An 18,267-nucleotide genomic window follows, 5' to 3' on the forward strand; every position below is an offset into this window, starting at 1 on the left:
TATTTTTAAATAGATATTTCTACTGGTGGTATTCTGAATTTTAAATCTGATGACTTTCTTCTTCCTCTGAGGTTGTATCAGGTAGAGTTTGATGCACTCCTGGAGCAGATCGAAATGTCCTATTTGGTAGAAGAGTTTCTTAGAACAGACGTCTTAAGAATTCTGCATTCACCGTCAGTACATTTTGAAACATTCAAAAATATTTATATGAGATTTAATACTTAAAGATTAATTCCAAAACTTTAGAAGTACTTTTGAAATTAAAATTTTTTTAAAAATTTGCTCTTGAACAATTTTATTTCCTGGCATTTCCTGTCATATCTTTTTCCTGATTCTTTTATTTTTCTTTGCTATTTCAATATTTTTTGTATAGCACCTATGCTGATTCCTTTTTTTATTTTCTAACTCTTTGTAAGAAATTCCTGTTGTGAGAAGGTCAGAATCATGGCTATTAGGAATTCTTCTTATTCCAGAGAGTAGTGTGTGAGAGAAAATTCTTTTATTCCTTACTTCTCTCAGTTAGCAGAATTTGGTAATTGTAGGCCTGTTTATAATCTTTCTCCTTCACCATATCTCTTTGACAGATTGCTTCCTGCAAATATGGCTTTTGTTTGTGCAATTCTTTGTTCAGACTCAGCTATTTTGCATCTGATAGAATGAAGCTGGAGAGGAATATTGCCCAATGGGAAGTTAACATGCAGTTAGTTGGTGGTGAAGAGAGATGGATTTGAGAGAGGCACTCAAAAATATTTATGTACTCACATAACTTGGAACGAACAGAACTTTAAAGATAATTCTCGAGTTGTTCCTTTGCGGTACAGTGGGTTAGGGGTCCAGCATTGTCACTGCAGGGGCTCCAGTCTACTTCCATATGCCACAGGTGGCGGCCTTTAAAAAAAAACAAACAGTGGAGTCCTGTTGTGGTTCAGCGGAAAGGAATCTGACTAGCATCCATGAGGATGCAGGTTCGATCCCTGGCCTCATTCAGTGGGTTAAGGATCCTGGCGTTGCCAAGAGCTGTGGTGTCTGTCTCAGACATGGCTCAGATCTGATGTTGCTGTAGCTCAGATTGGACCCCTAGCCTGGGAACCTCCATATGCTGAAGGTGCAGCCCTAAAAAAAAAAAAGACAAAAGACAAAAGACAACCCCCCCCCAAAAAAAAAACCCAAAAAACAAAACAAAACAGAATATATTACTAACTCCTCCCCTGGTTCATGTGATAAGCATGTAATAAAGTAGTTCTAGAGATTTCAAACATAGAGTTGTAAGTATCCACTGTATATTATATATTTGTATAAATATACAGATATATATATTTGGAAAAAAGGGTCTCAGATGTCCAGAAATGACTTCCAGTAGGCAGTGGATGTTCAGAAATCACAAATTTCCTCAGCCAGGCCTGTTACCTCGCTCTCAGTTCGCCGAGCTCTCGTCTCCCCCGCAGACTGATAGAGTGAAAGAGCCGCAGATAAAGCCATTTTGCAATACGGAGGCAATCACACCAACGTTGTGCCAGATAATAGCCCTGTTTAAGCCTGCAGGTGGGATCCTTTATTGGCCGTAAACTCCAAGAGCCTATGCACAAATATCGGCAGGCAGGTAACCACCTAACAGTCGGAGAAGGCAGGCAAATAGATGAAGTAGACGCAGGGTCTGAAGAAAGACCCTCATTGTTACGGCCACATAACTGGAGGGTGTTTTTCCTTCTTCCTTTGCAGTCACTCAGTCATCTTTCTTCAGCAATTGCTTCTGGCCTTGCCTTTGGTCTACAGCAGTGGTTTTCAATCTTGGCTGTCTATGAGAAGCATCCCAGAGGTTTTGAAAAATACTGACACTGGGTCGGCAGCTAAATAAATTCTGATGGTCTGAGGTGGGGCCCAGGACTGGGTGAGTTTTAAATTCCCCAGGTGATTCTAATGTGGGGTCCATGCTGAGCAATGCTGGTCCCTTCAATTTCTTGGTAGGGTAGCAGTTCTTGGGTCTAGAGAAGTAACACTTGACCTTGGCTGCTGATTAGAATCACCTGCACAGCTTTTTTTTTTTTTTTTTTTTTTGTCTTTTGTCTTTTTAGGGCCACACCCGTGGCATATGGAGGTTCCCAGGTTAGGGGTCTAATCAAAGCTGTAGCAATGCCGGATCCAAGCCACATCTGTGACCTACACTGCAGCTGCGGCAGCACCGGATCCTTAACCCTGAGCGAGGCCAGGGATCAATCCTGCATTCTCTTGGATACTAGTCAGATTTCTTTCCACTCAGCTGTGACAGGAACTCTACCTGCACCACTTTTAAAAATGCCAGTGTCTAGGACACACCTCTGACCTATTCAGAACCTCTGGAGTTGGAATCCAGGAATCATTGTTACTTTAATTCTTTAATGATTCACTTGTGCAGTCGAGGTTAAGAACCACTGATTCGAAAGGCCGTGGGGGCCACGCAGGAGAATAGTCCAGGTGCGAGAAACACCTCTCCATAGAGAGATGTGCTCAGGGAGACAATGGGCTGTCACAGAGGCCACAAAAAATCCCTGGAACCTCAGAAAAGTGGAGAGTGGGGTTGGCGTCCCTAGTTCGTAGTTTAGGAAGCTGAGGTTTTTATGACGTTGAGAGAGCACCTGACCCGCATGGGGAGAAAGAGGCAGGGGGACAGTGGGGATATCTGGGCAAGGACCCATGCACGTGTGAGCTCCCTGGAGTGGCAACAGGGAGAGGGGGTCTGGGGGGCTCTGAACCCTGAGGCTGTAACAGTGACTGTTAGTCTCTCCTCCACTCCCCCTTCTTCATTTTTCCCACTGTGAGCAGCACCTTTCTCCTCCTTCCAGAAGATCTCCGGCCACCCACAGCTCCAGATGACCCTGTCACAGCTGACCCAGAACACCCAGGTGTGAAAAGCAAAGCAATGGCAAGCCTGGAAAACTCATCTTCATTAAAGAGTGAATAACCAGAACTCCTGTAGTGACTCACTCAGCAGGTTAAGAACCTGACATGGTGTCTGTAATGATGCGGATTCGATCCCTGGCCCCACTCCGTGGCTTCAGGATCCGGCACTGCTACAAACTACGGCATAAGTCGCAGATGCTGTTTGTGGTGTAGGCCAGCTGTGTTGCTGTGGCTGTGGTGTAGGCCAGCAGCTATAGCTTCAATTCAACCTCTAGCCTGGGAACTTCCATATGCTATAGGTGCGGCCCTAAAGAAAAAAAGGAAAAAGAAAAAAAAAAAAAAAAGAGTGAATAACCATTACCCCTCAACAAAGAAGTTTCCAAAAGTCTGTGTATCAGTATAGGAATTCCTTTCAAGCTGGTTTCACTGGCAGGTTCCTGGCCGCCCTTCTCATAGATCCTGACTCAGTCTGCAAGCCTAACTCCGAATCTGCATCTTCAGTAGGCCTTCCAGGCAGTTCTCATGGCCTTGGTTCTCCAGCCTCAAGCAGAGAAAGTCAGCAGCACCTGCGGATCATTGGCTTTTAGGGGAAAATGGCTGATAAGCCAAATGAAGATCTGAGGTTGTTCCCACCACCCTCACCTTCCATCTTTCATTTCTAGGTCTTTCCACAGGAATCAGGGTTTGAGCTGAGTACACAGCTATTGTGCATTTTCATGACGTTTGCAGTTGTCTTAAGTTGTAATCCGTGTATCCCGTCCGTGTATAATGGGCAGGTACTTGTCCCCAGTCCTCCTTTATAATGAAGCCTCTCTCTTCAAAAGCCTGGTTGGACAAACTGTGCAAAGTTCTTATAAAGCACAATAATATTCTTCCAGAGCACAAAGAGCAGAGCAGTGTTGTGATTTTTCTCTATGGCATGGTTGTCTGGGGCATAGTGGGCAGATGTCTTGCAGGATGGGCCCCCACAGCTGGCCCTGGACATGGCTCTCATAAGGGACATCATGGCCCCTTATGTCTGGATCTTAAAGATGTTTAGGGTGAGGACGTGGACTGGGATTTTTTTGATACATGATCATAGCCCCCTTCAGTCCATGCTAAGATCCTCTTCCGCAGACGGTAGACGTATCCAAGGTTGATGTAAGTAGTGAAGTCATAGCTTGAATCCAGATGCACCTGAACACAAGGCTGTGTTCTCTCTCCTACCTCGCTTCTCTGGAAACTGGAGAGAGGGGAAATTAAGGTATTCTCACCCTTCCACTGCCGCACGTGAGATGTAAGACATGGACAAGTCCTTTAATTTCTGTCAAAAGGGCTCAGAGTCTGAAACCTCATCTTCCTTCCACCTGAGACACCTACTTTAATTTTATTTTGTTTTGAGCTTTATGTATGCATATCTGCTTTATATATGCATGCTTGCATTGGAAGAAAGGATTCCACAACTAAAAGTCCAAAACTATAGGAACAAATGATGTCTAAGATGGTCTTCCAGGAACATGTTTTGAAAATTCTAGATCTCAGAAATGGATCTGGGGCTCCTGGTAGAAAAATACAGATTCTCTCTGCCATGATTGTGGGAGGTGACGCTCCTTCTCATCTCTGACCTATTATGATCACCAGCATTCAGGTAGCAGAGGAAACTTCTGGGACGCTTGTGGTTGGCTGTGGCAGCGTTAGGCACCAAACTGTGATCTATCAATACAAGAAAACAGAAGTAGAAGCTCCCATGTGGAGTGGATCCACAAGAAGGCAATCGTTTCTAAGCAGGTGAAAGTCCCTTCATTCGAGATGCACAAAGTGGAATTTAGGAGTATGTGACGCATCTTACTTAATCGACCTGTCTGCCCTCCTGAGCTTTGAACCTAAAGTGCTGCTTGTAGATCAGCCACATCAGCATCACCTGGGAGCTTGTTAGAAATGCAGAATCTTGGGTCTACCCTAGACTCACGGAATTGAAACCTTCATATTAAAAAGAGTCCCATGATATTTGTACATACATTAAGGTTTGAGATTTCATGATCTTAAAAAAAATTTAATTGCAACAATGTTTTGAGGAATATCTTGATGTTTATTTTTGACATAAACTTGGTATCTTTTTTTTTTTTTTTTTGACCTCACCCACAGCATGTATAATTCCTGGGCCAGGGATCAAACCCACGCCACAGCAGCGACCTGAGCCACCATAGTGATAATGCCAGATCCTTAACCCGCTGCACCACAAGAGAACTCTGAGATCTCATGCTCTAAGTACCACTTACTGGAAAAGACTGGAATGTAGAATCAGAAACCTGTGATGGAACAAGAGAGCGGTGGAAGATTTCTTTTAGATACCAGATTGTCCCCTAAAACCCAAATGAAAATATGTTGTAAAGCTTAGCAATATCAAGGAGAGCACCCCACTTCCAGTGCAATCCTTTCCTCCTCTGCGTTCACGGTCCTGATTCGTAGGCAGAGACATGCTGGAATGCCCAGGTTGGTTGTTGCAATGTGGAGCTCTATGTTGGGATATAAGGGGCAGCTCAGGGAGGAAGCAGAGACATTTGGGAATCACCCTGGCTGTGAGTCACTTCTCAGTGTCTGAACAGTGAACCTGGGTAGAATTTGGCCACAACCTGCAGAAAGGCTTCCTGCTTCGTTAGAAATAAATCATGTGGGGCTGCACTTTGATGAATATGAAAGTGCAATGAGTAGGACTGAGGTGGCCAGGCTGACACTAGTCTTTGGTGAGCGTTAGTCAAGAGCTGGCACTGCTGTTTTAGGAAGAATGAGTCACGCTAGTTGCTATAACAGGCATGCCTTCCTGTCAGGGTTTAACCTAACAGAGGTTTAGTCTTGCTCATGTCCCAGTCTCCTCTGGTCAGGTGACTCTCCCAAGCTTCACATCCGAGACCCAGACTGCTTCCTGTCTGTGACTCTGCCGTGGCCTGGCTTCAGGTCACCTTGACCTCCCTCAGCACTGAAGAGAGGACTGTGTGGGATGCTTTCATGAGCCCGGCCTGAGTTGGCATCTATGGCTTCTACCCACATGTTCCATCGTCCAGAGTTTGGTCACCTGGCTCTACCAAAATTATAGGAGAGTGCGGGGAGATGGCAGGGAGGAAATAGGGTTGGTAGCCATGCAGCAGAATCTGCCTCTGTCTGAATCCACAGAAGAACCTGTACTGCCTCCCTCACTGAGAAAGGGATGAAAAAATCCTTGTCTTTCCTGTGTTTATTTAGGTGAAGCCCATTTGCCTGAGATAAAATGTATTTTTATGCATGTGTTCTATATAAGTGAGCGTGGGGAATACAAATTTGACAATGTCCTAGAACTGATGGGTAAAGACTGAGCGCTAGGAAGTTCATCTGAAGACCTGAAGGAGGAGTGAGGGACCTCGTAAGAGTCCTCTCTGCTCTTTGCCAGGCCCCTTAAGATCAAGAGGCAGTACCCTGGGTGGGCACTTTTTAAGAAGGTCATGTATGCATGTAAGCAGTGAGAGAAAGGAAGGAGGGAAAGATGGAAGGAAGGGAGAGGAGTTCCCATTCTGGTTCCCCAGGTTAAGAACCCAACATAGTCTCTGTGAGGATGTAGGTTCAAACCCTGGCCTCACTCAGTGGGTTAAGGATATGGTACTGCTGCAAGCTGTGGTGTAGGTCACAGATGTGGCTTGGATCTGGCATTTCTGTGACTGTGGTATAGGCCAGCAGCTGTGGCTCTGATTCGACCTCTAGCCTGGGAACTTCCATATGCTATGGGTATGGCCATAAAAACAAAAAAAAAGAAAAGGATAGGAAAAAAGAAAAAGAAAAAAAAAAAGAAGGAAGGGGGAAAGAAGGAAGGAGGGAGGGAGGAGGAAACTCTGCTCCATCAGCCTCCTTGGTAGAATCCCTGTCGTTGAAAGGGACTGGCTCAGACTCTGGCTCCCCGTTCTTTCTGGTTGTCAAGCCTGGTCCTATGGCTGCCGTCTGCTTGAACACTCTGTCTCTGTGACCCCAGCCTTTCCCCATCAGTTCTGTTTGCTCTCATAGAAAGTACCAGACGTCGTTTCTGCTCCCAGCTCTGTCCTGCCATCAGCTCCTTTCTTCTCCTTTTTGATTTCACCCTGAATTTCTCATTTTCACACCCTGACCAGTTTAATGGCAGAAAGAAGGAAACCAATCCTAAGTACCCATCCTGTGTCTGGCCCTGTGAAACTGGCATAGTTGTAGAATCAGCCTTTGACATGGGTGTTAATAATCCCATTCAGAGGAAGAAAGGAAAGAAAACCCGAGCCCAGATCCTGACAGCGGTTAAAGAGTTTTTCTACACCACACTTCTAGTAAGTGCTGGAGTTAAACCGTGAGCCAGACTGACTCTAGAGACTGGCCTTTCCATCCGGGTGCAGATTAGCCTTCTGCCCCGGAAATATTTGTCTCCATCACTAACACCTTTGAAGGTCGACTGTGACAGCCAGCCTTCCCAGCTGATGACAAGATCGGCAAAGTCTGGGCCTAGACCAGAGTAAAAACTCTGATCCTGCTGAAAACTCAGAGACAAAGAGATGAAAAATCAGGCATGGGAGCTGGAAGGAAGAGGCCAGCACCTCTATCTTTTGCCTCTCCTAATCTCTGCTTGATTTGTATGTGGGAAGCACTTAATTAATCCAGGCTCAGTGAATGAAAACCCAGTCCCTTATAGGTGAGGGGCTGGCCAGAGGTGGATATGGGGATTTTTCTGTTTGGGGTTTTGTTGGTGACCGACCCTGAAGCAGTGGCCAACAGGGACTCAGAAACTCCTGGCAAGATCATTGCTTTCTAAAAGCAGTGGTGGACCCTAAGCCCTTCTGTGTGCTGCCCTGGGGCTGTGGAGCCAAGCACAGGAGCACTGGCTTGATGAGAGGAAGGTATGTGGGTTTGGAGAAAGATGGGTTTGAGTCCTGGCTTGACTATTTACCAACAGCTAACTTTGGGTAAGTCACCAGACAGGTCTGAGCCTCCATTCCCTTACTTTAAAATTTTAATTAAGTAACAACTACGTTGCAAAGGCTATTTTGTGGAGTGTGTGTGTGTGTGTGTGTGTGTGTGTGTGCACGCGTGCACGCCCTGGTGAAGAGCAAGCTCTCAGTAAATGTAGCTGTTATCTTTATTCCATGCAGATGTAGTCTCTGCCCTGTAGAAATGCGTGCTCTGAACTAGCTAATATTCATTCTGATACCTTATTGAAATGATAAATGGCAGTGATGGGGAGGGTCAGCTTTACATGCAGTAGGAGCTGGTGTGATCTAAGGCTTTGCTGCTCACATGTGGTCCATGGACCAGCGGCGTCAACATCCACTGAGAGCTCGCAAAAACTTTACACTCACAGGCCTCCCTCCCTCCCAGACCTCTGAACCAGAATCTGCATTTTAACAAGAAGCTCCAGGTAATTTATATACATTTTAAAGGCACTGGCAGGATATGTAAAGCTTAGAAACACATCTTCAAACCACAGAGAGGTTAATTCTTAATTCATAGCTCAATGAGGAAATGTTGGCATTTTTCTTATTTTCTCTTTGGGGCAGAGATATTTGCCATGTGGTGTGCTGAGGACCCCCCAATGGGGTCTCTTCCATCACATGTAAGAGGTATACAACCTGCGTGGGATGATAATTCTGGGTGTGGTAGAGATACAGGGAGAGAAGCTTCCCGCTGGCATTGACTTTCAGCCCCAGTCTAACTGATTGCTTTTGGGGATGCGTGGCCACTGATGCTGAGTCAGGGCATACCCGGGAGGGGAGAAAGGCATGGGTCTGCTGGTGGTGGCATCTGCAGTTGTGACCTGTGGCCTCGGTGGAGCACAGTGCAATGGTTGCCATGGTAACTGCTGTGCTTGGTCAGGGGTGACTAGCTGAGCTACAGGAACTGGACCAATGCTCCTCCCCAGTGTCCTCCCGTCGCTGACACAGCAGTGCAAGTGCTGTTTGGCTCCACCCCCCTGGGAATTTGACAGAGAGGCAGAGTGAGCCTTCTCGTTCCTTGTTTTGCCATATGTCCTTCACCCTGGGGAAAACCAAGAGCTCTAAAACACTGAAATGAAAAGAAATTAATCTGAAACTGAAAGTATTCCGTGCTAAGCATGATGAACACGAAACACATAAAATGTGTAGGAACCGAAGGTACAAAGGGATGGACTCGCCCCCAGAATTCCTGCTTTCGAGTGAATCTAGGAGAAAGCTGCCTGGGAGTTAAGAGGCCGCCTCCTTGAACACTTCATTTTACAGATGACAAATCTGAAGCCCAGAAAGGGTCGGTGATTTGTTCAACATCACACAGCAATGGGTAGTAAATAAACTCAGTTTATGATCTTTAGGATCTTATGGGTTAGAGAGGTTTGAGAGAAGGGCTGATTCTAGAGCTTGGGAATCCTTATTCCTAGTGCGGTGCTCTTTCCAATGTCACACACTGCCTTTTTGACTTACTATTTATGGTTTTGGATCTCAGTTTTTTCCCAGAAAGAAAAAAAAAAAAAATCACCTGTCATCTGCTTGCTGGTGGTGTGGTCCAGGGGAAGAGTGTGGTCCTTGGAGTTGTCCTGACTAGATTCCAGCCATGGGTCTGATACAGTGGCTTTGGGTCAAATTGATATATCTTCCTGCTCTTGGTCTTTGTGTATAAAATGGGAATAATCGGAATAATAACATCTACTTCGTAGGGGTATGGAGATCATACCTGTAAAGTGTCGGACAGAGTTGGTGTTTGGTAAATGTCAGTTTTCAGTCCTGCCTTAACCTCAAGGTGGAAGGGGCTTCCCTTTTATGTACCTGACCTAATTATTATGGAAAATTTGTAACTTTTAATGGAGTGCATATTAAATGCATGTCATTAGTGTGTGATTTCAGACAACGACGAATCAAGTGGCAAACAATAAATGGGTTATAACCTCGAAGCCTCCAGCAGCCTGTGGTTCCTATGTGACAATAGCTAGTACTTGAAACCGCAATGATAAAGCCGTACAAAAAATGTACCAACAGCTTTCAGAGGTGTGAATAGAGCGTATTGAATTTGAGTCAAAGAGAATTATTCTACCATTATATAAAAGGACTAGCAGAGCCTCATTTAGAATATCGTTTTCAGTTCTTATCACTTTGGTGTAAAAAGGATGTTGTAGTGATGGAGAAGGTAAAGCAAAGCAGTGAAAATGATTCAGGGACTCAGGGAACTTGGTTGTATGGAAAAGCCAAAGGATCTAGACCTGTGTTGATTAGAAATGAGAACCTAGGTGCTGCCATAGAGCACATGAAGAGTTACTACTGCAGAGAGGCTGCATTTTTGCTCACGTGAGAAGGGACCATGTAGGGGATAAAAGCGAAGTCTTGTGCAACCTAGAAGCAAATTCCCAACAATTCTAGGGTTTATGTACATGTTACGTTAGTTTCCTAGGTCTGTGATAACAAAGTACCACAAACGAGGTGACTGAGAACAACGCAAATCTATTCTCTCAAAGTTCTGGAGGCCAGAAGTCCAAAGTCAAGATGCTGGCAGGGCCAGGATCTCTCTGAAGGCGCTAAGAAGGAATCCTCCCGTGCCTCTTTCAGCTTCGGGTGCTTGCCGGCAATTCTTGGCATTCCCTGGCCTGCATCTGCCTCACTTCCATCTCTGCTCCACCTTCTCGTGACCTGCTTCCCTGTGTGTGTCTGTGTGTCTTCTCTTCTTATAAGCACAGAGTGCATATTGGAGTAAGAGGTCACCTACACCGGTGTGACCTCTTCTTAATTAATTACAATACCATGACCCTATTTCCAGATCATGGTCAGAGGTGTCAGGACTTGAACATATATTTTTTGGGGGGACACAATTCAACCAGTAATATGTAGAGGTAATTTACGGAGTTGTCCACTGAAAATTACTCTTTGCTACCTTGAAGGTAACCATAGAAGTTTCTGAGCACAGGTTTTGTTTTTTGTTTTTGTTTTACTTGGAAACCTTTTTTTATTTTAAAAAGAGGATGACTTTGATTAAGGGTAAAAAACCAGGAGTTCCCAACATGGTTCAGCAGAAACAAATCTGATTAGCATCCATGAAGACGCAGGTTCAATCCATGGCCCCACGCAGTGGGTTAAGGATCCGACGTTGCCATGAGCCGTAGTGTAGGTTACAGACGTTACTTGGATCTGGCGTTGCTGTGGCTGTGGGGTAGGCTGGCAGCTACAGCTCCGATTCAACCCCTAGCCTGGGAACCTCCATATACCACAGGTACAGCTCTAAAAGACCAAAAAAAAGTAAAAAAACCAAAGAAAGGGCTGTTCAGCTGCATTATCTAATAGTGGATAAACTCTCAGCAGGGTGTTGGCACTGCAAAATCCCTAATCTCCAATGGGATGGTGTTTGGAGGTGGGGCCTTAGGGATAATTAAATTCAGATGAGGTCATGGTGGGATTAGTAGAAGAAGATGGACTCGCTCTCTGACAAATGAGGATTCGGTGGTGAGTAGGGGCAGCTGTCTGCCAGCCGGGAGGAGGGCTTTCACCAAGAACCAGGCTGCCTGCACCTTGATCTTGGGCGTTTCAGCCTCCTGAATTGGGAGAAGTACATGTCTGTTGTGCAAGCCACTGGGTCTGTGGCTTTTTGTTACAGTCCTCTGAGCGGACCTCTGTGTGGTCTAATATAGAGCTCAGGGTCTAACCTAGAGCTCAGACTCTTAATTGCAAATGCCCAGATCTGTCTGAATAGGCGGGATGGAAAAGCCCGTTGACGCCCCTCGTACTGAAACCTTATGGCTTTGAACCTCATCTGAGCTTCCCAGTCCCTTTTCCCCGGCCCTTCGCCGCCTGTTTCTGCATCCCTGCTCCCTCTGTTCTGCGGGTCCAAAGTCAGACCTACGTTTTCCTGTCAGAGGAACCCGCTCCTCCCCCACCGCGTGCACTGCGTGCAGGAGGCCAGGTCGAATCTTTAATGCTAATGGTTTGGAGCCCTGCCATAGACCCGCAGGACGAGCTGGGCTGGGCCGCTGAGTCCCTCGCTCTCCTCCTCCTCCGCTTCTCTGCCTCTCTGCCTTTTCATCAGCTCTGTGGCCTCACTTGTCTGAACTCCTCAGTGACCCGCCAGTGACACCCCCCCAGCACACCTCGTCTCCAAGCTCTCGCAGTGGTGCTGGCACTGTCTTTTCAGACCCTAACTGGAGACGGCGGGGCGGGGTCGCCAGGATTGCAAATGAGTCTTTCGTTAGGCGGCGGCGGCGGCGGTGTGGATGAGAGCAAACCTTACTTGCAGAGGCAGCCTGAAGCCAGAATAACTCTTGGCCGCCTGGAGCCATGATTTCCTGTGTGTTGTTGACGGTACACACATCAGTGCCCCGCACTTGCTGACATCAGGAGATGCAAAAGTGCTGGGAGAGGCAGCTGACTGGGGAGCTTATAGCCCGGCAGATAATAGTGCAGCGTAGTGAATTATTTTTACGTAGATAATTAATACTGGAGAAACAATTTAGCGACACAGAGCCTCCCACGAGAGAACACTGTCAGTCTCTTTATTCATTTATTCTTTTCTAACCAAATTGATGGGCCAGTCGACCGCCTTTCTAGATCCACATGGATGATGAAACTGCAAACAAGTTTCATTTAAATAATGGGCAAATCTTCCAATTAGGCAAAGCCTAATCCTCATGCCTTAAAAATGACAACCTGCTCTTACCACTGCTTCTGTTTGTTGAAGAGATAAAAATAAGGGGGGGAGACCCAAATGAGAACATTGATTGAAAAAAAATTTAGATGCACTGATTCTACTCCACATTAATCTAGGGGGAGCTTTACCAAGTCAATAATTGTCATAAAGATTCATTGGTCAACATTTAAAATCTAATTTTAAAAAATATCTGTTTGATGGTTTTATTCCTAGAACATATGTCTTTTCCAACTCTCAGACTATTTTAATTTCTCTGGAAAACCAAGGAGGTGTAATAAAGAAACAGGTGTAACTGATATAAATAACATTTAAAAATAAGCAGGTTAAAGTGAATTTATTATCTATATGTTTAAATGTTTCTCCTGTTGATGAAGAGAAACGGAATCCTCTACTGGATAACTGTTTGAGTTCTTGTTTAGAAATGGTTCCTAAATATGTAAGAACAAATCACCCTCAACATACTCTTTTGTCTACCCTGCAAGCATCTGTTGAACACCTCGTCTGTAGCAGGCCCTGGGTAAGGACTTAGCTAGTAACAAAAACTGCCTGACTTGTAGGAGACTGATATGTAAACATTAAGTTGGCCAGTTCTCTTATTTGTAGCGCTTTGTAACCTGTACTGGGAACAGGAATCCCTTGAGCTCTTGGCAAAATGCAGATTCCAAGGTAGTCGGTCTGGAATAGGGCCAAAGATGCTGCCTTTGTAACATGATCCCAAAAGAAGCTGGGGACCCCTCTTGGAGGACGCGGTCCCCAAAGAGCCACAGGGGCTATGTGAGAAGAGAGAAGAGGGCACTTGAGCTTCTGGGGAAGGAGCTCAGGAAGTGGAAGAGCGGACAGGTGAATTGAGAGGTAAAGCCCGTTTGGGATGCCCTTGGGAAGGAGGGTGTGTCCTCACATTCCAGCCTCAGGCTCAGAAGGCAGAGAAGCCCTCTGGAAAACTGTGATTAGCTCGACAAGGTTGGAATACAGCTCCTTGGGAGTCTACTTGGCATCTGCCGGGGAACTTGTATGGCTAAGTTAAGGACATAAATTTCATCAGTGTAACTTTGTCCAGGGTGGGCTGGCTTTCAAAGCATGATCCACAGACACTTGGGGGTCCCCAAGACTATTTAAGTGGGAGATCTGTGGGGTCAAAACTATTTTTTTTTTTTCCTTTGTTTTAGGGCCATACCTGTGGCATATGGAAGTTCCCAGGCTAAGGGTTGAATCGGAGCTGCATCTGCCAGCCTATGCCACAGCCACAGCAATGCAGGATCCAAGCCGTGTCTGTGACCTACAACCACAGCTTGAGGCAACGCCTAACCCAATGAGCAAGGCCAGGGATTGAACCTGCATCCTCATGGATATTAGTGAGGTTCGTAACCCACTGAGCCACAACGGGAACTCTCCCAAACTGTTCTTATGATAACTTAGATATCATTTGCTTTTGTCGCCGTTATGACACTTGTAATAACGGTGACAAAGCAAGGATGGGACAAACTGTTAAATCTAAGCATGAATCAAGGCAGTGGTCCCAAACTGTGCTAGCATTCATTGCATCCTTCCCACCACTCACTCACTGCAAAATAATTAAAAACAAAACCAGAAAACCAAAGAAATCCCAATTTCAGGTGAGCATGTCTCAATACAGCATTAAAAAGTATTAATTTTATTAAAGCTTGGCCCCTGAGTACACCCCTCTTCAATATTGTGTGTGAAAAAGCAGTCAGTACCTATAAAACGCTTCTGCTTGGTGAAGGACAGTGGTTATCTGGAGGAAAAGCAGTTGTGTGATTGAGTTGTGAGCTGAACTGGCTGCTTTTTTTTTCATGAAATACTATTTCTCTCTTGAAAATATCTGACAGACAAACTGGTTATTCAAACTTGGATATTTGGCAGACATTTTCTTTTAAAAAAATGAATGAAGGGAACCTGTCACTTCTAGGAAAACAACTGACAGTATTTGTTGCCAATGATAAAATCTGAGCTTTCAAGTGAAAATTAGAATTTTGGGAAACTCGTATCTGCCACTATGAGCTTGACAGCTTCTCATTGCCTACAGATGTTTTTTTGGTGAGGTTCACGGTGATATAAATGAATGTGGCTTTTTAAAAATAATTTTTATTTATTTGTTTATTTGTTGCATTATAGTTGCTGCATGTTATTATGTAAGTTACAGGTGTACAGTATAGTGATTCACAATTTTTAAGTGATATGCCATTTATAGTTATTATAAAATATCAGCTATATTCTCTGTGTTGCACAGTATATACTTGTAGCTTATTATATGCCTAATAGTTTTTATCTCTTACTCCCCTACTCCCCCTCCCCTGTCCCCACTGGTAACTACTAGTTTGTTCTCTGTCTGTTAGTCTGCTTCTCTCTTGTTATAGTCACTAGTTTGTTGTATTTTTTTAGATTCTACTTATAAGTGATACCATATAGTATCTGTCTTTGTCTGACATTTCACTTAGCATAATACCTTCCAAGTCCACTCATGTTGCTGTAAATGGCAAATTTTTATTCTTTTTTATGGCTAAGGTGTTTATTTCATTGTGTATATATACATCTTCTTTATCCATTCATCTGTTGATGGACGCCTAGGTTGCTTCCTTTTCTTGTAATTGTAAATAATGCTGCTATGGACATTGGGAAGCATGTATCTTTTCGAATTAGTGTTTTTTTTCCCACCCAGGCATAGAATTGCTACCATGTGGTATTCTATTTTTAGCTTTTTGAAGCCTCTCTAGATTGTTTTCCACAGTGGCTGCACCAAGTTACATTCCCACCAGCATTGTAGGAGGGTTCCCTTTTCTCCACATCCTCACCAGCATTTGTTATTTGTATCCTTTTTGATAATAGTCATTCTGATAGGTGTGAGATGATATTGTGGTTTCGATTTGCATGTCCCTGGTGATTAGTGATGTCGAGCATCTTTTCGTGTGCCTGTGCTTTTCTGATATTATGTAGTGCCAGAGCCAACAGCTGGAAGAGGTACATATATCCATGAACCAATCTTTTCCACATAATCAAGGCATGAGTAAGAGATCCATTTGAAGTGGATTTTAACACAGCCATTTGAAGTACATAAGTGAATTTTAATACAACCAAGTAGGGAAAAGTTCATCAACATAGTTTCAGGTTCCATATCACAACTAACCTTTAAGAAATGACCACTGTTGGGTTTTGGCATAGTATTGAAGAATATCCACAATTATCTGAAAGGCTATAAAATACTCTGCCCTTTTCCAACTGCATATCTGTGTCAGACTGCAGTTTCTTCTTATGCATCAACCAAAATAAATATCTCAGTGGACTAAATGCAGGGGGAGAAATGAGAATTCAACTATGCTCTATTAAGCCAGATGTTAATGAATTTGCAAAACTACAAAACAATGTCATTCTTGTCACTCTTTCCTGTTTTAGAAAATTAGTTGTTTTTCATGAAATTATATAATTTTTGGCAGTATGTACTGGATTTATTATTTAAAAAAATAAGTAATAAGTATTTAAAAAATTATGTCTCCATTTCTAACACATTAGTTAATAGATAAAATCCACATGAACAGAAGCTCTTTGGGGTCCTCAATAAATGTTGAGTTTATAAAATTCTCTAAATTAGAAATTTTGAGAATTATTGTTGTGAATTACACAGTTGTGGAGACAGAAGCAGGAAAGGATACACATTTTTGATACACAAGTGTCATCAACTACTACAGAGTTGCTTAAGCCCCAGATGAAGAAACTATCCATTGCTCTGCCCTTGCCCTCATCCCCACCCCAATTACCTGGTCCTCTTGGCTTCACTTGCAGAATTCCACCCACATCTTGACACTCCCATCTCCACTTCTGCCCCCAGTCTAGGTCACGCGAGGGAGGTTGCAGAAATAGGTCCCAGTTTTTTTTATGCATCCTTGTACCAAACCCTTGAGTAGTTTCCTCCTATAGTGACTCTGGGCCTGGCCTTGTGACTTGCTTTGGCTATGGGGTGATGGCTCTGACAGTCTTTGCAACCCTGTGACCACCATCATGTGAACAAGCCTGGATGCTGGGAGAGACATGGCTCAGTGCCCTTCATCACCTCCCCAGCCCGGTCACTCCAGATGACCAGAGATACACGACAGAGCCCAGTCAAGACCAGCCAAAGAAGCACCCAGCTGAACCCAGCCCCTGTTGCTGACCCACAGAATTAAGTGCTAAGTTAATGACGGTGTTTCAAGCCACTGTGTTAGAGGGCAGTCTGTTGAGCAGCAAGGGCTAGGGGACACATCCTGCCTGTCCTGTGTCTGGATGGCAACAATGCCCTCCTCACTGTCTCCTTCCTTCCAGTGTCTCCCTCCCACTTCTGGTGTCCCCTTCACACTCTAGCCCCAAGCTCTTTTGAAACATAAGTCTGCTCATGTCAGCATCATTTGATAACAACCTTCAATGCTTCTTTGTTGCTCATTGAATGAAATCAGAACTTCTGCCGTGGCTTCTCAGGGCTCCCTGATCTGGTCCCTGGCCTTGGTCAGTGAGCTCATCTCAGTTCCTTCTGTTTTGCACACTGCTCTTCAGCCACGTGCCCCCTTCCCTGCCTCGCATGATCCCACTTCTTCATCCCTCAAGGCTGTGGTCTTGCTGTCCTCTTTTGCCTGGACCACATTCCCTCCTGGCTGGCTTGTTCTCATCTCTCGGGCCCCACCTTCCCTGACCACTTTATCCTAAGCACCGGCCCTCCTTGTCCACATCACACATGTGCCATAGTTCCGCCTGGCACTTGGCTCAGGCTTATGGGCGGAGACTTTTTATCCCCGGTGTACTGATATGTTTCCGGCTCCAACCTATGCCTGGCTCACAGCAGGAGATCAGTAAATGCTCAAGGGATCACTGACAAGGAGGGAAAGAGGACTGACTCTCAGGGATGGATTTATTCAGCAGCAGCCGCACACAGGGTGTCACTTGAGGGATGGCCTCCTGCTCCCAGATCTGTTCGTCATGTGACACAGCAAGACACTGTGTACTTTCGTGCAGTTTTCTCCAAACTTACCTTAAACACAGGAATCACTAATGTTAATAAAATACAGAGTTTGGGTCCTAACAATCAGACTCTCTGGGGAAGGTTCCTGGGAATCTATACTTGAGCAAATACCCAAATGATTCTTAGGATTAGCAGGAAAGGACAGAGGCTTGGAATCCGACAGCATTGGTTTTAAATTCTGCCCTGGGTCTCACCAGCTGAGTCACCTTTTTCCTTTCTCCCTCCATCACTGGTTCCTTCACTCACCCATTCACTCACTCACTAATTCTCTTATTTAGTCAAACTTCACTGAACACCTGCTCGGTTTGGACACAGCTCTTGATAGTTGGGAATAAAGCAACAAACAAGATGGATAAGGTGCCTGCTCTCTTGGGGCTGTCTTGGGGGAGACAAATAAATGAACAAAGTAGTTTCAGATAAGGCAGAATGCCACATATGGGATGAAAAGTGATCAACAAATCAGGGCATTGGGATGGATAGGGGGTACCAGAGGCCGAGTTAGATGGGGTGGTCCAGAAAAGCTTTTCTGAGAAGGCAACCTTTGTGTGGAGACTGAATGACAAGAACGATGCAGCCTAGAGATGCTATATCATTAAAGCATTTCAGACACAGGGAACCAAGAGTGCAGAGCCCCTGGGCTCAGGGTCACGGTCAACGCCATCTGTGAGACAGTGGTGACCCAGTCGTGGTGCAGAGAACAGAGGATGTATAGTGAGTGCCTCATGCATGGGAGCCACTCAGCAGATGTTCTTTTCCTTCTCTCCTGGGGG

The 18,267-nt window shown here is 44.9% G+C and overlaps 1 long non-coding RNA gene across 8 annotated transcripts in view; it reads left to right on the plus strand.

Moving 5' to 3' along the window:
• Window positions 1–18,267, plus strand: part of LOC102161179 (uncharacterized) — a 708,589-nt gene that overhangs the window by 326,230 nt on the left and 364,092 nt on the right. Inside the window, exon 1 of one of the 8 annotated variants that reach the window (XR_014844213.1) lies at window positions 11,226–11,297. The exons of the other annotated variants lie outside the window; for them this stretch is intronic. This is a non-coding gene — a long non-coding RNA (uncharacterized LOC102161179). Of the gene's footprint in view, window positions 1–11,225; window positions 11,298–18,267 lie in introns of those variants that run through there. 8 annotated transcript variants of the gene reach the window in all.

The sequence above is a fragment of the Sus scrofa genome, chromosome 1 (genome assembly GCF_054392235.1).
Source record: "Sus scrofa isolate SSC_HxYL_T2T_F1_AM1 chromosome 1, Sscrofa_HxYL_maternal_Yorkshire_Landrace_v2.0, whole genome shotgun sequence".
In the NCBI taxonomy this organism is placed as follows: Eukaryota; Metazoa; Chordata; class Mammalia; order Artiodactyla; family Suidae; genus Sus; species Sus scrofa.